Raw genomic sequence first — 7745 nt, 5'->3', positions numbered from 1 at the left:
TTCCCTTTCCAGTCTCTCATATTCCTCCAACTCTAGGGCAGTCCTCTTCTTCATGTCTTTTATTTCTTTTAGATATCTTGGTGCCCTTTCTTCTCTTGCTATCTCTAGCCCCTCTGTGGCATCCAAGATGTTTTTCATATCTCCTTGCAAACACCATATTGGGGAATATGGGAATTTCCCATAAGTTTGGGACATGTGGTCAAATCTTTGGATTTGTCATAACTTGCAGAATTCAGCTTGCTAGAATAAATTCCAGCAGTATGTAAAACTATCCCAAAGTGAAGCAATCACTAATACATATGTCATTGCAACTGCCAGGTAGTAAGAGACATCCACCAACAATGAGCGTCAAGGGGAAAGAAGGTACCAAGAACTGTCAGACCAATAACATGTCAGGCAAGAGACATCTCATAGGTCTAGAATTCATGCATGTAATGGGTCTCAGGGTAAGAGAAGAGACCAACCACAAGCACAACTGATAGAGCAAGAAGCTCAATGCATAACCATCCAAGATGCATACAAAATTGACAAACTTGTGACAGAGATAGGTGCCTGCCCCAATGGGCATATCAAATCATCCCATTACAAACTAACTGCAGACATAAAGCTCTCAAGAGAGCAAATGCATGTAACTATTCCACAAGCTCAAGCTCAAGTGTAAGTAAAACTCTCTATACATCAGAATATGCTAAGAGGCTCCCATTGGAAGTAAATTCAGATGCAAATAGAGGAAGCAATGCTCAAATACATCCAGTACATAGCATCAGACATTTCAAATCCTAATAGGGTACATTCGAAGCATAAATCCCAAGCTAGATCAGACCCGTAAAGCATAAGTCTGAAAGCATTCAAATACCATATAACTGACAACCAAATGTAACTCCTAGTAGGTTCAAAATGCTCAAATACATCCAAAGACAAAGCTCCAAGTGGCTGTCAAGTATGTGCAGACCAAGTGGTATCCATATCTAACCAAAGCATAAATGCAAGAAGCCTAAATGTCAAGCAGTGACAATAGGCATAAACCAGTCCAAAGCATGCCAACTCAATCCAAATGCCAGTGAATGACAACCAAGAAAAAGCCTAATCCAAGCTCAAAAGCATTCCGAAAGCAAAAATAAGCATTTGACAATCTCCAAATACATCGGTATGATAATTCAAATCGCCAGTAAGCACCCCATATCCAAGAACCAATGCATACACCAAGTAAATGAGCTTCAACCCATTGTATTACAGCAACATATTCACTATCAAATGAATCTCAATCTGTGCCCAAATCTGCTCCAAATCAGTCCCAAAGCATAGACATAGCATCCCATAACATCCGGGCATCACGAGGTATCAATAGGCATCAAACGGGCTATTAGCCCTCAAATGAACAAAGGTGGAAAATCCGGAAAAGCTGAAGCAGAAGATAAGGCTAAGGCAAAAGTGAAACGGAAGACGAAGGCGCGCCAAGAGAAATCTAGAAACACAAGAAGCGTAGAAAAGTCCTAAATAAGAGAAAAAGGCGCACAAGGAAAAGCGCAAGTCGATACTTTTGTAAAAGAGCGCAAGCGCATCATGATTTAATTTAAGGAGTGCCAGGCTCTCACCCATGTAATTTGTAAATGTAACCGGGTGGTGGAAAGGAAGCTAGGAAGATAGGAGGACAATGGGAAAAAGGGCCTAGGCCATGGCTGGCCATGTAAAAAAGGGGATAAGGGGATGACCGCCCAAAAGGGATTTAGGGTTTTGTATATAAAGTTGAAAAGTGAATGAGAAGCTCATTCTTGTGTGTGGTCAAAAGTGTCTCTCTTCTTCTTCTTCTTCTTCTTGCTTGCTTGAGCTTATGCTTGAGAGAGGGAGTGTGAGGGTGAGGGACCAGGGAGGAGAAGCTCTCCATCTTCTCCTCTCTTCTTCTCTTCTCTTCTCTTCTCTTCTCTTCCTCGCGGCTATGGAGCTTCGAGCGTGGAGCTTGAGGATGGAGCTTGCTTGAAGCTTGCACTTGGATCGTGGAGCTACCGGAGTGCGTGGAAGAGGAGGTAACTCGATCGGCATTGGAGGTAAGCTCGCTACACCCGTAAGGTAGGCATTGCGCGTCGGCTATGTGAGAGGTAGCCATGGATACTTAGCTTGAAATACTTGATTAATAAGCGGTCCGTAGGTCTCAGGGTAGAGCTCCATAGCTCCCCTCCACGGGCAATACCAAGAAGCATCAAACATCAAATGTCAAGTGCTACCTTGTTTTTGATAGTCCTGGGACTATGTATAGAGCAATGGCTGAAGGTGGAAGCACTTGTATCAATCACTGGGAGCCAAGAACCAATGCCGGGAGTCCAAAGAGAATCAGAAAGCTTGTAAAAATTGTTGGGAAGCCGAGGCAGGAGCTAGAAATGCTAGAAGTGGATCAGCCCAGCCTCGAAAAAATGCGCCGCATTTTGCACTTGCTACTTTTGGGGGTTGGGGAGTCTTCAACAATGCTACTGAGCACTTGTCAATGATTAGGGATCTCCAATACAACCCTGCAAGGTGCCAAATGAAGGCTGGGAAGATCGGGGAGGAGGCGGGAGATCAAAACATACCTGCAAATGAAGATGCTATGGCTACCATTGAAGCTCGAGTTGAAGCTCTTCAAATCCAAGCTGAAGAGAATGCCGAGCAAGCTTTAATGCCTTTGCTCTGATACTAGTTGAAAGGGGAGTAGAACCCAGGAGAAAGAAGCTTGGCGGTAAGAGCTATGGCGGATGGAGAGCAAGAGCAAGAGAGAGAGAGAAACTCAAAGTGGGAACTCTAACAACCACAATGTGTGGACGAGCCTTCCTTTATTCAAATTGTCACTAAAAGAATAAAGAATAAGTGATTGTGACGGGCATCCGCCACCTGCAGTGTGCAGTGGCAGATACTGTCAGTGTAGTAAAGTGTAGTAATACACGGGCGGCTAGACAGAGGCGCCTTTACCCCCAACAGTATGCATGCTGAAATAGGCACCCAGAGCTTGGAATGCTCGATTTAGAAATTTTTTACAATAGCATGGATTTAGATTGGGTGATACAAATCATAGTTTATTTGTGAAGAAGACAAATCATGGCTATGTGTTTCTAGTTGTTTATGTAGATGATCACATCATTATTGGAGATTATGAGAGCGGGATTGCTGAAATTAAGCCATTGTTGCATGCTGAATTCAAAGTCAAAGATCTTGGTGAGCTAAATATTTTTTGGGAATTGAGGTAATGCCTATGCCTCAAGGCATGTGGATGTTATAGAAGTAGTATGCTTATGCCATGTTATAGAAGTACGGTATGGCTGAATGTAAGGCTATGGATTCACCCCTACACCAAAATGTCAAGTTGCAGATTAATGTTGAGAATGTAACTATGTATAGACAGATGGTGGGCAGCTTGATTTACTTGACTATTACTCGACCTGACTTGAGCTATTATGTGGGGCTGATCAATCAATTCATCCAGAAGCCTCATAAGCCACATTTAGATGCAGTCATGAGAATCATGAGATATGTAAGGGTACGACAGATTATGGGCTATTTTATGCATATTGAAAACCCCTTGACTTGGTAGGGTGCACTGACACTAACTAGACTTGTTATGCCTATGACAAGAGGTCAACTAGTGGATATGCATTTGGATTGGGCAACAGCATGATTAGTTGGCAAAGTAAAAAATAGCCTACAATTGCATTGTCTAGTACATAAGTCGAGTACAGGGGTGTAGCCTTAGCGGCCTGTGAAGTTGTTTGGTTTGCTGAAGTTATTGAATGACTTGGGGATACACTTGGACACCAAAGTGAAGCTGCGTTGTGATAATATGAGCAATGTGATGCTTGCAAGCAATCCCCTCTACCATGCAAGATCTAAATGTATTGAAGTACATTACCATTTCATCAAAGAAATGGTACTAGTAGAGCAGATTGGCTTGATGCATGTGAAGACTGAAGAGACCAAGTAGTGGATATCTTTACCAAATCACTTGGTAAAGAAAAGTTCATCTACTTTAGGTAGCTACTTGGAGTGTTGCAGATGGTTGGAGATTGAGGGGGAGTGTCAGAATATCAAGTTCCACCCGTCTTTATCTCTATGTGTGTCTGATTGACATTAGCTGGAGACAATTGTACATGTGTGTGACATTAATAAGCCAGGACACCTAACCATAGTTAGATGATGGTTAGTGAAACCTAGTGTAATACTCTCTCTTTTAGTTAGTAGACTATATGAATGGAATAATGAAGAAGATGAAGATGAGATGATGCTCATGGGTTTTGCTCCACTCTCTATCTCTCCCTCTCTTCCAATAATTCTCTCACCCAACTTCAAATGAACCATTGTGAAGGAAGTTGGACACACAAGAGTAGGTACAAGTGTATGGTTGAGAAAAGAGCGAAACATTCACTACATCATCATTACCACCATTTCAATAGGTACTAGCTCTAACCCTTAACACACATAGTGCCTTAAGAAATTTCATTTTGTGAAAACAAGTGTCTCATTGAATTTCCAAGCATATGATCTTAGAGCGCTAAGATCCTTGCCTAGATTTCATTTTGCAATTACATTCAAACTTTTGAGTAACCCCCTCGTATGTATAGGAGTGAAAACCATCCACTAAGGAAAGACACTCATAGTGACTCTAGCACAAGTAGCAAGATTCGTGAGATTGTGACCCTAGTGGAACTCACCCAACTCCTTGCAGAATAGGTGTACCAACTCGCTCCACCATTATGACTTGGGGTCAAAGGGCTAAGAACCACACATCACCAGCTAATAAGCAACCCTCAATACCATAGTGACAACTTCACACTTTGAGAGAGAAACTCGTCTAATCATTGCTACTTGGAATACAACCAAGAAAATTCAGAACCCATAACAAACACTTATATTTTCTTGGTTAAGGTATGCTTCAGTTGATGTGTAGAGATAGCAGCAGTGGCGGAGGAAAGCATTGGAGGATAGCAAATATTCGAGTTATCACTTATATTTTGATGGGCGCATACCTTAGGCATGGCGCTTATATTTTGTCGCGCCTATTTATTGAGGCGTTGGATATTTATTTATTATTATTTTGTTTGCGCATGGGTGCACGATTATGATATTTATATTTGGACATTGTACTGGGTACGCCTGACTCTTTGGGCGCCCGTCCATTAGCTTTATTTCTATTTTGTGCTAAAGCAAACTCAAAAGCCAAAAGCGTGCTATTTTGTAATTTGGGCTATTATTTGAGCTTGAAGATGATTAATACATAAAATACATGCTTTGTGGAGTGCTCACACAAGGCATAGGGAGAGATTGCACCCAATTGGTCTCTTGTTCATGTCGTGCATGCTTTTTACCTTAAGTTTTGTGCAAAAAGTAGAGTTATTTTGTTCTTGGGGACCTTTCGGCATTCACTACGCAAGTATACGGCATCCGATCTACGCAGCAGTGGTACCAAAGCGAAGCTGAGATCGAGAGCTTCCAATCGCTATCCATTTTGTGTGAAGGTGGAGCTCCTGGAACGATCGAGCTCTACGATCAATCTCATCGCGAACGGTCGATACGGGTGGATTCCTGGCGGTCAAGAACCTCTGTTTCCAACCTCTGATCGCGAAGGACCGGCCTGCAACGACGGAGGACCACTCCTACATCCTCTTCTACAAGTCGTGGATATACAGAGATAAGTTTCAAAAACTCATAAGCTTAGAAGCTTAATATAAAGCTTATTAAGTTTAAAGAAGCTTAAAAGCTTCAAAATCTCAGTCGACGGCATCAGGAGGAGATCAATGTGATTTTCACAGCGTGAAAAAACGGCCCCCCCCTAAAATTCGACGTCGTGGCCTGATCAAGTTTCAAGCTTATTACTACAAGTCAAGTCACACAAAATCTACAAAGTTTACAAGTCTAAATTCTGTAAGTCAAAAATTCAGAAGCACCGAACTGCAAAGTTGTTCTCTGGAAGGTATTGTTTGCATACGCAGACTTGCTGAACCAGTTTCAGCTATGCAGAAGGTCAAAACACAGATTTTTCAAAGATTATAAATTCCACAATAGCCAAAGACGAAGATTGTGAAAGCCACACACAAAAATATATAAGCCTTGTACACCCGATCTTAAGCTTCCCGCTAATTGGATTTTGAGAGTGTGAGGTCTTTTGAAGTTTTGCAGAATGACGGAACCACATATGGATGATTTAATGGGCTGAAAGTGATCTTCCCGAACCTACGATGGAGCAAAAGCTGGACTTAATCATGATACAGTTGGATGAAGAACGACGAGCTCGGCAAGCATTGCAAGTTCAATTGGCTAATTTACAAAGATCGACTACTGACAAAGGGGAACCACAATCTGAAGATCTTATCCGACGTACCATCGACGCGACTCTCGAAGCTCAATCCATCCGCAAAGAAACAAAGATAAGTAAAAGAAATTTCAAATTCCGTACTTTCAATGGCACTCGAGATGGAAAAACTATTCTTGCATTCATCAATCAGTTTGATGATTACCTTCATGAGGAAACATACGCTGAAAAAGATAAAATCAAGTGTGTCACTAATCATTTAGTGGATAGAGCATCTCTTTGGTGGACCGTGGTTCATAAGAGCATAGATTGTCCCACTACTTGGAAGAGTTTCAAGAAGAAGTTTATGCAGAATTTTCTTCCTCCACAATTCCATGAAAAAACCATAAAGCAATGGAACCTTCTTTAGCAAAGAGATCGTGAGCCTATTCCTCGGTACACCGAACGCTTTTGGAATGCATTACTCCAGTTATGAATGCTTGAAGACGTACCTGAAGCGACACACAAGCGCAAGTATATGTCTGGATTACTTGGACATTACTACGCTGAAGTCAATATGTTCAAGCTTGCAACTCTTAAAGACGCAATTTCTTTAGCTCATGACACTGAAGACAAGCTTCGAGGAAGAGACAAGCATCCACAGCAATTTCAAGCCAATGGTAACTATGGATCTAAGCAATTCAATTCAAATTTTAGAAGATTTAATCAAGGTCAATTTCATTCATCATCTTTCCGTAAGACTTGGGCAAAACCACCTGCTTTACTATCCAATACCAATCAAAATCCCAAGCTAATTTCACAGCCAAATCCTAATATTCCTAGACTTCCTGCCATTGCAAACAATGTATCTAAAGTCAAACCTATAGTGTGTTACAAATGCCACCAACCTGGACATCTAGCAGCCAATTGCCAATCGAAGAAGCCACCTATCCATATCAACTATCTTGGAGCAATGGAAGATGAAGAACATGAAGAAATGCCTAATTTCACGGAAGATGAAGACGACATTACTACTCCTTCAGATACTTTACCAGGTATGCCAACTCCACATTCTTTATTGACAATGAAATGTTTAGTGCATGGAAAAGAAAAGATTATTTTGCATGATGATGGTAGTACTCATGATTTTATTTCTGCAAAGTTAGTGAAAGAATTGAAATTACAAACTGTTCCTACACATTATCGCATTAAAGCAGCATTCTTAGGCACAAGGTATAATGGAACACAAGCGGTGCATAATTTAGAAATTCAAATTGGTGAATATATTGAAAGAATGAATTTTTTAGTTGTACCATTACAGTCCAGTGATATTATTTTAGGTATGCCTTGGCGTCATCAACATAACCCTAATATAGATTATTCCACACATTCAATTAATATTCATTTTCAAGGAAAACATATTACATTGTATGGTCTGCATGCATCTAATGCTTTTCCACTACTTTCTCATACTCAAGCTAAACGTGCATTACGC

This window comes from Lygodium microphyllum, chromosome 1, assembly GCF_053477565.2.
Source record: "Lygodium microphyllum isolate KBCC chromosome 1, Lygodium_microphyllum_v1.1.10, whole genome shotgun sequence".
NCBI classification, from domain to species: Eukaryota; Viridiplantae; Streptophyta; class Polypodiopsida; order Schizaeales; family Lygodiaceae; genus Lygodium; species Lygodium microphyllum.
Note: the sequence above shows the minus strand (reverse complement) of the source record.